The following is a 13,826-nucleotide window of genomic DNA, read 5'->3' on the forward strand; positions in this document are numbered from 1 at the left end:
ATTGAGCATCTGCCCCCTGGTGGTCAGTGCATGTCATAGTGACTGGTAGACTGGTTGAGTTGACAGGTCAAATGGTCACTTAGGCTATTATATATAGAGATTACAAAGCAATGGGAAACAGTCTACAACTGTTCTCCACACCGAGGATGAATTTCACAAACAAAATAAGCCTTCTACACATGTGCATCTTGTATGATGACATTTCTATAAGGTACGACACCTGGCAAAGCTAGTCAACGCTGTGACACATCAGTAGAGCCGACCCCTGCAGAGGGGCTGGGGAGCCACTGACTGGTATGGATAACGTACTCTTTCTTGATCTGGAAGCTGGTTACACGGGTGTGTTCAGTTTGTGATAGTCATTGTGCTGTACATTTATGATATGTATACTTTTATAGATGAATGTTATATTTCATTAAAAGGTATTTTTTAAAACTAAAAATGAAATATATGAAACAACTCCTGGAGACATGTTTCCTAAAACAGAAAAGGAGGACATTAGCCCACGCTTCCACCATGGTCACAGATGGCGCCAATGGAAGGCTGCTACACACACGGCTGCAGAACGCTGAGGAGGCTGCCTCCCCGAGCAGGGGCTTAGGAAGCAGCCAGCACTCAGAGAGGGTAAGGAGTTCAGGGGCACCGACCAAGCCTCGCCATCAACAAGGTAATCAGAGCCGATCACCCTCACTTGCTCATTGTAAGGTTTGGAATTTTGCACAGTAATCCAGCAGCTTAAAAACTGACCCAGCCTTGCTGGCTTGGTTCAGTGGTTGAGCATCAACCTATGAACCAGGAGATCACGATTCAGTTCCAGGTCAGGGCACATGCCTGGGTTGCGGGCTCGATCCCCAGTAGGAGATCAGCAGGAGGCAGCTGATCAATGATTCTCTCTCATCGTTGATGTTTCTATCTCTCCTTCCCTCTCCCTTCCTTTCTGAAATCAATAAAAATATCTACATATATTTTTAAAAACTGACCCAGACTGTGTGAAAATGTTTGGGCATAACACTTCTGTAGGGCTTGGGAGTTAGAAAATCTGTTTTCTAGTATTTCTGATGATGTCACTATTTATAAGCAAATTTATCAAACACAGTTTTATTCAAGTCCCTTTGCCAGAAGCTGTGGAAGTGACAAAAAGATGTAGAAGACACTTCCTTGGATTTAATAAGCTGGTGATCTGTGGGGAGTTGGTCCACACCGTGAAAAGATTAACCAAAAGTACATAGCAGCCTACAAGGTTTGAATGAGGAAGCTCTGATTAAATGCAGCTATTGGCATGCAAGGTAAATTTACTATGTTCAGCAAAGGACAGGGAAAGCAAAGGAGACAGAAACTGAGCTAGAATTTCAGGGAAGGAATTTAAAGGAATAAAGTAGACATGGAAATGTGAAGAGAAATTTAAGAAGGGAGATTAATGGTGTAAACAAAGATGCCAAAGGATTTATACACAAAGGGGATTTAATTGGGATGGTGCTGTGGCTCCATCTCTGAGAACACTTAGTCAAAGAAACTGTCCAGCATTAAAAGTAATTCAAATCTTTACTGGAACCTTTCAAAGGCTGTCGGCAGGGAGCCATCCAATTGATAATTCTTAGCATCACTTCTTAAAATATCCTTTTCTACATTCCTGGAGCTTTAATATCTCACATATTGCAGCTGTAACTAGACCAGGGGTTGGCACATTTTTTTCTGTAAAGGGCCAGATAGTAAATATTTTAAACTTCCGTGGGGCAGATAGTTTCTGCCACAACTACTCAACTCTGCTGTTGTAGCACAAAAGCAGTCAGAGACAAACTGCAAATGCTGGAAGTGGCTGTGTTCAAATAAAACTTTATTTACAATAACAGGTGGAAAGCTGGATTTGGCATGCAGGTCATGGCTTACTTAGCCCTGAATGAGACTCATCCAATAGTGGACAAAGACAACTCCTCCTCACAGCCTACTGTGTCCTTTTCATTTTTCTCCCCACCCTTATTCTTTTGCTATTTCTCTCTCACAATTAAATTTTATTCCTTCTAATTTCAATCCTTTCTTTATTCTCACCCGAGCATATATTTTTATTGATTTTTAGAGAAAGAGAAGAAGTGGGGGGGTGGGGGGAAGAGAGAGAGAGAGAGAGAGAGAGAGAGAGAGAGAGAGAGAGAGAGACATCGATCAATGGCCTTCCATATGTATCCTTATAGGTGATTGAACCAAAACCTAGGTATGTGCCCTGACCAGGAATTGAACCCAAAACCTTTTGGTGTATCGGATGACACTCCAACCAATTGAGGCATCCGGCCAGGGCATCTAATGCCAATTCTTGTTCTGTGATAAGAATCAGAGTCAGGCCCTAGCTGGTTTGGCTCAGTGGATAGAGCATAGGCCTGTAGACTGAAGGGTCCCAGGTTCGATTCCGGTCAAGGGCATGTACCTTGGTTGCGAGCACATCCCCAGTAGGGGGTGTGCAGGAGGCAGCTCGTCAATGTTTCTCTCTCATCGTTGTTTCTGACTCTCTATCCCTCTCCCTTCTTCTCTGTAAAAAATCAATAAAATATTAAAAAAAAAAAAAAGAATCAGAGTCAGTGGGTTCAGATAAAATAGGAATCCCAGACATACCAGGGAACTGTGGACTCCTTCTAACCAAGGAAGTGAGGTAATCCAAGTGATATTTTAAGGAAACTAATTTGGCAGCACTGTGTAGAATAGATTGTTGTGATATAACCAAAGCAAAGAGACCAATTAGGAGGTTACTGCAAAAAATCTATGCAACAGATGTGGAGTCTAAGCTAGGAATGGAAAGAAGAGATGGGTGTGGGACAAAGTGTGATTCAAAGATTAGCTGAAATTAACAACCAATTAGATGCAGGAGAAGAAGGCAGAGGAATCAAAGATGACTGAGATACAGAGACTAAGTAGGAAAACACTTGCATCATTTTAATCTCCTTTTTGAGTTCCCTTCTCCTTACCCCATACATGTCAGTGTTTCTCAGGTTTCTTTCCTTAGAGGCCCCTCTCTTCCTTTCCCTTCCCACTTCATAAAATTTTCCTGGATGACATGATTCAGATTCATAGCTTAGACTATGACTTCTCTGGTGATGATTTCCAAATCTCTTATCTCTAGCCCAAATGTCTCTGGTGAGCTGCAGACTCATTTATTCAACTCCCTGTTTGTTTTTCCCAGGACTCATAGGCCCTCCCCTCGGGGTCTGGTCGAGGTTGATTTTACCCTACTTTCAATGCAGTGAGGTGGCCTATCACTGTTACATGGGTGCAGGCAGAAGAAACAAGATTCTGTTCAGCGACAAAGGTCCTTACTGCTCACAGCACAGCAAGCAGCATGAACGCAGCCTGTTGACATCAGTCTCCTTGCACCAGGTCCCACAGGGTAGAATGGAGGGCCAGATGACATGCTTCCTATGCATTGGACTGAGTGACAGGAGAGGGACACTGAGCTTGAGGAACCTGCTGTTTTATTGCAAACAGTGAGCAAGACTGCCTCTTGTCCTAGGAGGAGTCCCCCAAGGTTACTCACTGCAAAAACAAGCTGGAGAAACGATTCAGGTAAAGAGCAAACAGAGCCTTGCATTCTTAACACACTCAGCGAGATGTGGGGAGAGACCCAGAGGAGGCTGTCTGTTCCCGCAGTCAGCATGACCAGAACAGAATTCACCAACTTCTTCCTTAGACAGGGCTTCTGTTTCCAGTTTTGGTGAAAGGCTAAACCAGGAACTGGCAACTATCTCAGGCCCTGCCCTATGACCTACTCCCCACATCCAATTAGCCATGTATCAGTTTCCTGTGGCTGCTGTAACAAATTATTACCAACCGGGTGGCTGAAAACAACAGAAATTTATTCTCTCACAGTTCTGGAGGTCAGAAGTCTGGAATTAAGGTGTCAGTATAGCTATGTTCCCTCCAAAGACTATAGGGGAGAATCTGTCTCCTGCTTCTTCCAGCTTCTGGTGGCTCCAGGAGTTCCCTGCTTTGTGGACACATTATTTCAGTCTTTGCCTCTATGGTCACATCCTCCTCCTCTTCTCTCTGTCAAATCTCCCTCTGCCTTCAGCCTGATTCTTATAAGGACACTTGTTATCAGATTCAGAGCCCACATGGATAATGCTGGATAAACACCTCCATAATGTAATCACATCATTTGCCATATAAGTTTGTTTGTTTGTGTGTGTGTGTGTGTGTGTGTGTGTGTGTGTGTATATATATATATTTATATGTATATATATTATATATATCTACCTAGTAAAAGAGTGACATGCTAATTGACCGTACCTTCACAACGACCACCAGCCAATCAGGAGTGAGTATGCAAATTAACTCAACAAAGATGGCAGGTTAATTTGCATACACAGGAGCCAAGCAGCCGGGGGGCAGCATGGGAAGGTGATGCCGGCAGCCAGGGGAAAGAGGCCCATTCTTGCACAAATCTTCGTGGGCCTTCTTTCCCCTGGCTGCCAGCACCACCTTCACTCTGGCCCGGAGCCGCCTTTCCGCCTTCCCACGCTGCCCAGAGGCCCAGAGCATCCCCCAGCCACTTGGCGCCTGTATATGCAAATTAACCTGCCATCTTTGTTGGGTTAATTTGCATACTCACTCCTGATTGGCTGGTGGGCGTCACAAAGGTATGGTCAATTTGCATCTTTCTCTTTTATTAGTGTATATATATATATATATATATATATATATATAAAAATAATATTTACAGATTCTGGGGATTAGAATGTAGACACAGCTTATCTTTTTGGCTAAGTCTACTGCAGTCACCAAGTTCCCTAAAAATTCTAGCATAGTCATTTTTATGCAATAAATATCAGTTGAATTTAGAAGTTATCTACATAGAAGTAATGGTTAAAGCTGTGAACATGTAGCTAGTGAACAGGTATACCAGATTCAAACCCAGGCTGGATGACCTCAAAGCTCGTGTTTTTAATCACTGACCAATACTGTCACCTTTTGCCCATTTTTTTATGTTAGTTGTCAATGTGTTCAAAAGTCAGCAGCTGTAGAAAGGAAGCATGGGCTTCAGCTGCACCTGTGTCCCCTGGGTCCTTGTGTTGGCAAGGCTCCCATGGACATAAGAAGCCGTTTGCATCACCACCACCCCAAAACCTTCCCTACTGAAAATTAATATGGTGCACGGGTGTCCTGCAGTTGAGCAACCAGGAAGCCGAATTCTCTCTTGTCAGCTCCTTTAGATTTACAGTTCAGTGCTCAGACTTTCAGTCCTGGGAGTGAAAATGACCCTGACTATCATCTGCCTTCCCAGTGAGTTCTCTGAGGGGGTTCCGTGCAATCTGGTGAGAGTCAGCTCGGATTAGGGGCATTCATAATCAGCATCTCTGTCCTACAGCTTACCGAGGACACAGGACCATAAATCCTGAAGACTTATGAAACACTTAGCTGAAATGAATTACCCAGTTAATCTCCAAGGATGATAACCAAATGATTTATTTTTTAAATTATCATTATTTATTATCAGACTAGAAGCCTGGTGCATGAAATTTGTGCACTCGTGGGGGGGGGGGGGTCCCCTCAGCCCGGCCTGAGCCCTCTTGCAGTCTGGGAGCCCTCGTGGGATGGCCAACTGATGGCTTAGGCCTGCTCCCCAGGAGGAGCACGCCTAAGCCATCAGTCAGACATCCTTAGCACTGCCACGGAGGTGGGAGAGGCTTCTGGCTGAGTGGTGCTCCCCCTGTGGGAGTGCACTGACCACCAGGGGTAGCTCCTGCATTGACCGTCTGCCCCCTGGTGGTCAGTGCGCATCATAGCAACCAGTCATTCCACCTTTTGGTCGATTTGCATATTAGCCTTTTATCATATAGAATTAGAAAGCTGATGAAGATATTTTTCATGAGTTTCCACGGGGGAAATTGGAGTCACTGAGGAACCAAATTTCAGTCGTTTTAAGGTCTCTCAACAGAAAAGCAGCAGAACCCAGACTCACTGCGGCAAGTGGGACCCACAGGGGAGGGGCACTGGAACCTGTTCATCTCCCTGTGTGGCAGTCATAAGGTCACCAACCCCTCAAGGCTTCTATCCTCTGTCAGCCACACACCACAGCTCTGCCCTGCTTCTCTCACGGAGCTGACAGGTGTTACAGTCTTGGAGGAAATGAAAATGTTATGCTCTGGGAAGGTTGATTGATTTGCATATTAGGTTAACTTGAAATAAATTATAATTAGCAAGAGTGCTTTTAAATCATGGATCCCTTAGTTATTATGTATTACATACCTGGCTTTGTTGGTGGTATGTTTTTGTTTAGAACACAGGATCTGGAGCCAAATATCAGGATTTGAATCTCACTTACTACCTGGATGACTTTGGTCCAATTGCGTGTCTTTTCCATAATATGGGCTTTATGATAGTATCTATCAGATAGTGTCATCTTGAGGACTAAATGAATCAATATAGGTAAAAACACAGCCTGGTTCAAGGGACATGGTAGGTGCCCAGGAAATAATCATTAAGGACTTGGAACTTTTATCACAACAAAAAGAAAACATGAGCGTGTGTTCCGTGTTTCTCTGTCACCACAACCTTTCACTAGATGGGCACTGGCCAAGCATCCAGCAGACTCACTCACCCCCTCACATCCCTCTTCTCTTTCCCTGATTCCTCTGTCTGTTTTTCTCCATCTCTCCTTCTGTTGCTCCATCTCCCTCTCTTCTCCTTACCTCCCCTTTTCTTCTTATCTTCTTTTTATCTCCTCTTCCTGTATCCTTATCATCTAAGACAATGAGAGACCCTACAATTGGCCGCATCTGCTTGTGGGAAATATATTTGTCTCCTGAAGTTTCCAAGAAAAACAACCAGTAAAGGCCTCTGAATATATGATTCTCCTTTTTGTTTTTAACTTTATTTTCTATTGTTGACCCTATTACAGATGTCCCCATTTTCCCACCCTTTGCCCACCTCCACTAAGCCCCGGCTCCCCCTTCCTCTGGCCATCACCACGCTGTTGTCTGTGTAGATGGGTTATGCATATATGATCTTTGGTTAATCTCTTCACCTTCTTTCTTCCAGTCCCTCTCTCCCCTCCGACAGCTGTCAGTCTGTTCCATGCATCCATGCCTCTGTTTCTATTTTGTTCATCAATTTATTTTGTTCATTAGATTCCACATGTAAGTGGAATCATATGGTGAATATACTCTCCTTACTGAACTGGCTCTGTGTTTTTGTCTTTACTCCACTTTTCATATCGTCTCTGTCTACTTGCCTCTGTCTCCACCTCTGTCTGCCTCTCTGAATCTGTCTCTTTCTGACTCTTTTTGTCTCTTGGTGTTCATGTCCTTCTCTGTTTCTCTTTGTATCTATTACTGTCTCTTGCTGTGTGTGTGTGTGTGTGTGTGTGTGTGTGTGTGTGTGTGTGTGTCCTCAGCTGTGGGAGGTAAGCTCCCTGGGCTCTCTGAAAACTTTCTGGTAGAAAAGAAAAGGGGAAAGACTTTTGTGCAGATCCTTCCCCTGCGTTGCAATGTGATTGAGAGGACAGTTTTCTCAAACTAGATGAACTGTCAGTACAACCTGCAGTCTTTTCTGGAACTCCAGGGCATCAGGTCCCTCTTGAAAGCATCTGAAGTAGCGGGGGCTTTAAGCAACATGTCCCTGAGCAACTGTCTAAGTGGAGCAGAGGTGGTGACTAATCAAGACAACTTACATGAAAGTTAACTGGGCACATATTTAATGATACACATGATTATGATCGTGCTGCATGGTAATTCAGCATAACTGGTAAGGGCTCATGTAAATGACTGTAATTAGTATTACTTTTTCACAGCTAAGCTATATTTTATTTTCCCTTTCTACACTGCTAATTCACCAGCATCTGTAATCAGTGTCAATGTTGATAATTTCTTGATGTTACATACTGTTTAATCATTCACCCAATGAATATACACATGGACACACACACACACACACACACACACACACACACACACACACAAAGAGAAAGCCTGGACCCATCTCTCCAAAACAAGGATTTCTTTGTCCCTGGCTCCCTGGATCACTTACTTCCTTCTTCAGCTCCATCCATCTCGTTCTCCCCCATCCTGGCCCTGTAGTAACTGAGGTTTCTTTAGAGAGAGAGAGGCTTGACCACTGGCTGATGTTATTTGTGAGTTCCCTTCTAATCCTGAAATTCTACTTTAAAAATATTAATGGGTGTGTGTGAAAACATATAAATAGGTTTTGATACCTTCATAATCATCACCATCATCAAAAACCAATAAGTAGTGAATTTTAATATATGTTAGATACAATGGTGTGTTCTTTACACACATAATCCTTTAACATTTTGAGGTAGGTGCTATTCTTCATTTTCGAAATAAGAGAACTGAGACATTGAGGTTGAGTGTTGGCCCAAGGTCATGGAGCAAGTATACTTTAAAGTCTATAATATGTAACCAACTTGTTCTTCTAGCAAAATATAAATGCTAAGGGGAGATATTTTCTTTCTCTCAATCTTCATTTTTTCACTGGTAACTTACTTTTTTCACTGGGCAGATCTTTTATTTTTATAGGAAAAGAAGGGGTAATGGGCATTGGATACTTGAAAGGGGTTTTGCTGCCAAAAACAGACAAGAGAAAAGAAAGAAGAGGCACAGAGCACAGCCACTATTCAGATGTATATTAAAACCAAACTTGTTTATCTTCCCTAAGCGACTGTGGTGATCATTTTAAAAGTTCCAAGGATGTCAGAAGAGGAAGTCTGGGCAGTAGGGCTGAGTCTGGTCTGTCTTTAATAACACAGCCTCCCAGCAGTTCTCTTTGGGGTTGCTCTGGAAGAAGCTTTCACCTCTGCGGCTGGGTTTGCTCTCCACACTCATTAGGCAAAACGTCCTCTGAGTGGTCCTCCCTAAGCAGTGTCCCCTAGAGGCAAAGTTGAGCTGTTCACCGGGAAGGAGGGAAAGGAGGGTGTCATGGACACACATGGAGAGAAAGGGTGGGGGCTGCCCTGCTCCCTGTGAGACCCTCAGGGGCCAGGTCTAGGCTCCTCCCTTTCAAGAGCTGCTCCTCCCCCTGCTCTGACCTCTGGGTTGGCCTGAGAGCAGCCTCTTTGTTTTTAACCCTATTCCTTGACCACAGTAAGTGGTTCAGAGATAGGCATATGTTCCAACTCAAAGCAATAATAAGACTTTCCTAGGATTTAGCCAACTGCATGTGAGAAAAGGGTGTCTATGGTTTGATGACTGAAAAGTTTCCACTGTCCACTGTAGCTTTGCATCCTCATTTGCACATGACCTCAGCCCTTCATGCTTCCTCCCATTTCTCTTGGTAAATCCAAATTGTCCAAATAATGGCTGCTAATTAGTGAGAATAAGCCCTCCTTTTCCCGAGAACCATCTTTGAACAATTATTCTTGAAACTAGCTGAACTTCATCTGACCCTGCCTGCTGAAGCACTATAAAAAAATTCCACCCTCCTTCCCAAGTTAGAACACTCCTCATGCCGACAGTTTTGAAAAAAAAAAAAACCCACAAAAAAACTTATGGTAATGGTGCTCTTGTTTTTTTCCACAAAAGATATGAGTAAGAGATACTGAGATGCTAGAGCTGAGCTGGTAAGTCAAAACTTGTGGAGAAGGCAGCCTGGGAGAATGAAGTTAATGGTGGGAACAGGTGGCGAGATAATTGCTGGGGAAAGAGAGAGAGAGAGAGAGAGAGAGAGAGAGAGAGAGAGAGAGAGAGAGAGATCCAATGGTATTTGTTTTTCTATCCTGTTTTTCTAAGGCCATCACAACATCTGTTATTACCATTTTCTTTGTTATGTAAGTGAACTAGTTAAAATGTAGGATTGAAAAGAGAGAGAATCACAGCAGTCCTCAAATTTGGCTGTGCAAACATAGTGTTTTTTATAACTCTATACCGAAATAAACCCAAATCGGGAGCCTCTATGTCCAGGAAGGAGGGTAGACATTATCTTGCCCTTATAAGTAGCTCATTCACTAGTCTCTTCTGGGTAAATGCTTAGTTGCCCCTTGCCAGCCCTATTTTTTTTGGGATGAACTAAGTTGCTAGAGAATCAGTGTGCTAAAAGGTGATTTTTAAAAATTGTAAACTTTCACCCTGGCCTGTGTGGCTCAGTTGGTTGAGCATCATCCCATGCACCAAAAGGTAACTGGTTTGATTACTGGGTCAAGGCTGGGGTTTGGGGCTCAATCCCCAGTAGAGAGCATGCAAGAGGCAGCCGATCACTGTTCCTCTGTCATTGATGTTTCTCTCCTTTCCTCTCTAAATAAATAAATAAATAAATAAATACAAACATTGAAAAAATTGTGACTCTCATTCAAATATAAAATGAATGTGTCAAAGATTTTTTACTTCACTATTTATTGAGAAAACCAGTAAGAAGCAAAAATTGATTCAAAGGAGAATCCAAAGGAAAAACACATACATAGGTATCAGCAATTCTGAATTGAATTTACCGACCGGTGCAAAACTGATCTCTTCCAAAGAGTGGAAATTGATGCACCTTCATTAGGCAAAATTCATTTGTATTTCTAAAAGTGGGAATTAGTTACATCACTATCAGTCTTCCAAGAACAATGATTTTTCAACCTTTTTCATCTCATGGCACAAAAACTACTGAAAATCTGTGGCACACCAAAAAATATATTTTTTGCTAATCTGACAAAAAATATAGGTATCATTTTGATTCATTCACACCAGACAGCTATTGTTGTGTTGGCTGCTGTCATTTCTTTCTTTTTTTTTTTTTAATTTGACAATCTCAGGGAAAAGAGGTCAGTGCCCCTGACTAAATAGCCAGATATTGCATGTTTTGAAAATTCTTGCAACCCACCAGTTGAAAATCACTGGTCAAGAACAATGAAAGACACAGACCTCTGCAGAATCAGATAATCCTGGAAGGGTCTTTTCTCCAAAGATTCTGCCAAGAATTTCATCTGTGCAATCTGATCGTCTACACAGAATCTACAGACTGCCTAAAATAGAAGTGAGATTTGAATAACCAAATTTGAGAAATTTCCTGCCACATATGGCAAACTAAAATTATTCTTCTATTTTTATACAGTCTCCCAATCCAATTCATGGGTACTGTGACAACACAATAACCACCTAAATATCTGGTTTACTCCATTAATTTAATTAGGGCTATTTATCCAGGCTCATTGGGAAACTCTATCACAAGCCTTGGTGCCCACTTTGAGATTCATGTGTAGATGGAGTGCTCTCTCAGAAACTAGGGTTTCTGGAGGAGGAGGAAATAAGTTTATTATTTCAAAATTAGACATAAGAGAATATATGAATGTGGATTTGTACCCCAATTAGGAAAGCCTGAAAATCATGAAGAAAATACTTGAAAACCAGCACCCATCTTCTCAGGCTTCCACCTGCCTCTCAGGCACGTGGTACTTACATTTGGATACTTCATCCTGACTTTTTGTATCAGGAAACATGATGCACACTTTTGGTTTAGTAAGGGATCAAGAAATAAACATGCTCATGGTCTGGTGGGATTGCTCCTCAGAGCTCACGCTGGATTTAGTTACTCCTTACTGGGAGAAGAATGGCCAAATCAAGCAAATGAAACACCTCATGCAGGTGGAAAATCAGCCTCTCGAATAGCATCCCCCTTCACCGTTGGGAGGAGGTGGAGACAGAAACTGAGTCAGAAATTGCAAAGCCAAAGCCAAATGAAGGTTCAATACAGGCCCAGGTGAAGGCCCCCAGTTAAAATTCTAGATGGAGGGTCAGAATATTGAGAGGAGCCAGACAGGTGTGCCCCATTGATTTTGCTAGGGCAGTGGTCGGCAAACTCATTAGTCAACCGAGCCAAATATCAACAGTATGATTGAAATTTCTTTTGAGAGCCAAATTTTTAAACTTAAACTTCTTCTAACGCCACTTCTTCAAAATAGACTTGCCCAGACAGTGGTATTTTGTGGAAGAGCCACACTCAAGGGGCCAAAGAGCCGCATGTGGCTCGCGAGCCACAGTTTGCCGACCACGGGTCTAGGGTGGCCCTCTGGGGTTTGAATACCAAAATTGGCATTATACCCAGTAGTACAGTACTAGGTCTATTATTCCATCATCGCTTTATGCATGTATGTACTAAACACAGGCTGTCATTTTGAAGTCCGTAAGTCCTCCTGTCTATGTAGTTGCTTATATATTTAACTAGACGCCCAGTGCACAAAATTCATACACAGGTAGGGTCCCTAGCGGCAGCCGGCTGCTGGCTGGGGCCTTCTTTTGCTCGGCGCCACCCCTGGTGGTCAGTGCATGTCATAGCAAGTGATCAAACTCCCGGTCAGTCAAACTCCTGAGGGGACAATTTGCATATTAGGCTTTTATATAGAGAGATGTTTAAATTAAACCAGCTGAGTCCCTATCCTACATTCTGTGGAGATATCAGTGCCTTTCCCAAGATTTCTGCAAACCCAAGCTGCTTCCATGGCTGTGCTCACTCTTTGCTCAAATTTTTGGTTCCACTAAAGTCTCAATCCAGCTAACATTCACTTCTTATGGTTCTTCTCCCTCCCCTGCCCTCTCCTCCCTTCTCCCCCTCCCCTCACCTTCCCTCCCTTCCTTTTCCCTCCCCTCCTCTCCCTACCTTTCCTCTCCTCTTCTCTTCTCTTCATGCACTATCACCTTACAAGGGGAAAACAGCACATATTTCAGATTTTTTTCACCAATACATGTGAAGAAGTTCACATGTAGCAGACATTTAGTGAACTTTGAAACAATCAATAGTTTTACAATGCTGAACAGTTTTGCAGGTAATTTAAAATAAAATATGCCTCTTCTTGAAACCTCTTAAAAAACAAATGAAATAAATGTGGTGAAAAGTTAGTAAAGTCTAAAACTAGATGATTACAATGGGTTAATTATACATTTTCCTATTTTTAAGTTATAAAGTTTTCATAACAAGAGTGTTTTTTTTAAAAAAAACCACACATTAATCATGGGGACTAGAAATATATTTTGCTGTCTGCATTACTTAGGGTACTGTCAGGACAATCCCCCAAATACAGGAACTAACAACGAGGACACAAGTCTTGAGGGGAGTAGTCGGATGGGTGGGATGGCTCTACATGGTGGTGCAGAGGCCCAAGCTCCTTGCATTTGTTTCCCTGCCTCTGCCTGGGGCCTGGTCCTTGACTTCAGTCACAGCTGGGCTGCAGACAAGGAGGTGCTACCATTCACAGAAAACAGAGTGGAAATGCAGGTGATCAGATTTTTTTCTTCTTTCTTTTCTTTTTCTATGTGGGATGGTTAATCTTGAGCCTGCAGGAAGTCTTGAGGTTCCAGACTTCTCCAAGTTCACATTTCTTTGCCTCCAGTTACGTCCAAAGACAGGGAAACCACAGACATGCCTTTGTAGAAGGGTCAGAATTTCCTAAGTACCGACATTTCATACATCACTTTCACTCACATTCCATACTCCCTGACCACACCTACGCACAGAGTGACTAGAACATGCAGCCTCTAGCTTGGAGGCCACACGCCCAGCCCAACACTATTCCTCTGGAAGGAGGGCAGACACCTAGCAGGCTCTACCACACTGTCTGCCCCTTCCAGAGGATCCCTGGTCCCCTCCATGGGGTGGGGCTTCCATCTTCCCTCTTCTGTCTCTTATTCTCATCTTCCCAGCCTTGATCTGATACCTGTTTGTTATGGGTTGAATGTGTCCCTCCCCCAACTCTTATGTTGAAGTCCCAACTTCCTAGTAGTACCTTTGAATGTAACTGTATTTGAAGATAGGCTCTTTTTAATAAGTTTTTTTGAAGTGTATTTGATATACAAAAATCCACACATATTTAATACTAGAGGCCCGGTGCACGAAATTCGTGCACGGAGGGGGGTTGT

The 13,826-nt window shown here is 42.9% G+C and overlaps 1 non-coding gene across 1 annotated transcript; it reads right to left on the reverse strand.

The window, feature by feature from the left end:
• Positions 1 to 13,219: 13,219 nt before the first annotated feature.
• Positions 13,220 to 13,346, reverse strand: LOC114232346 (small nucleolar RNA SNORA38). The gene has a single exon (XR_003618391.2). It is a non-coding gene; the product is annotated as a small nucleolar RNA SNORA38 (small nucleolar RNA).
• Positions 13,347 to 13,826: the final 480 nt, after the last annotated feature.

This window comes from Eptesicus fuscus, chromosome 7, assembly GCF_027574615.1.
Source record: "Eptesicus fuscus isolate TK198812 chromosome 7, DD_ASM_mEF_20220401, whole genome shotgun sequence".
NCBI lineage: Eukaryota > Metazoa > Chordata > Mammalia > Chiroptera > Vespertilionidae > Eptesicus > Eptesicus fuscus.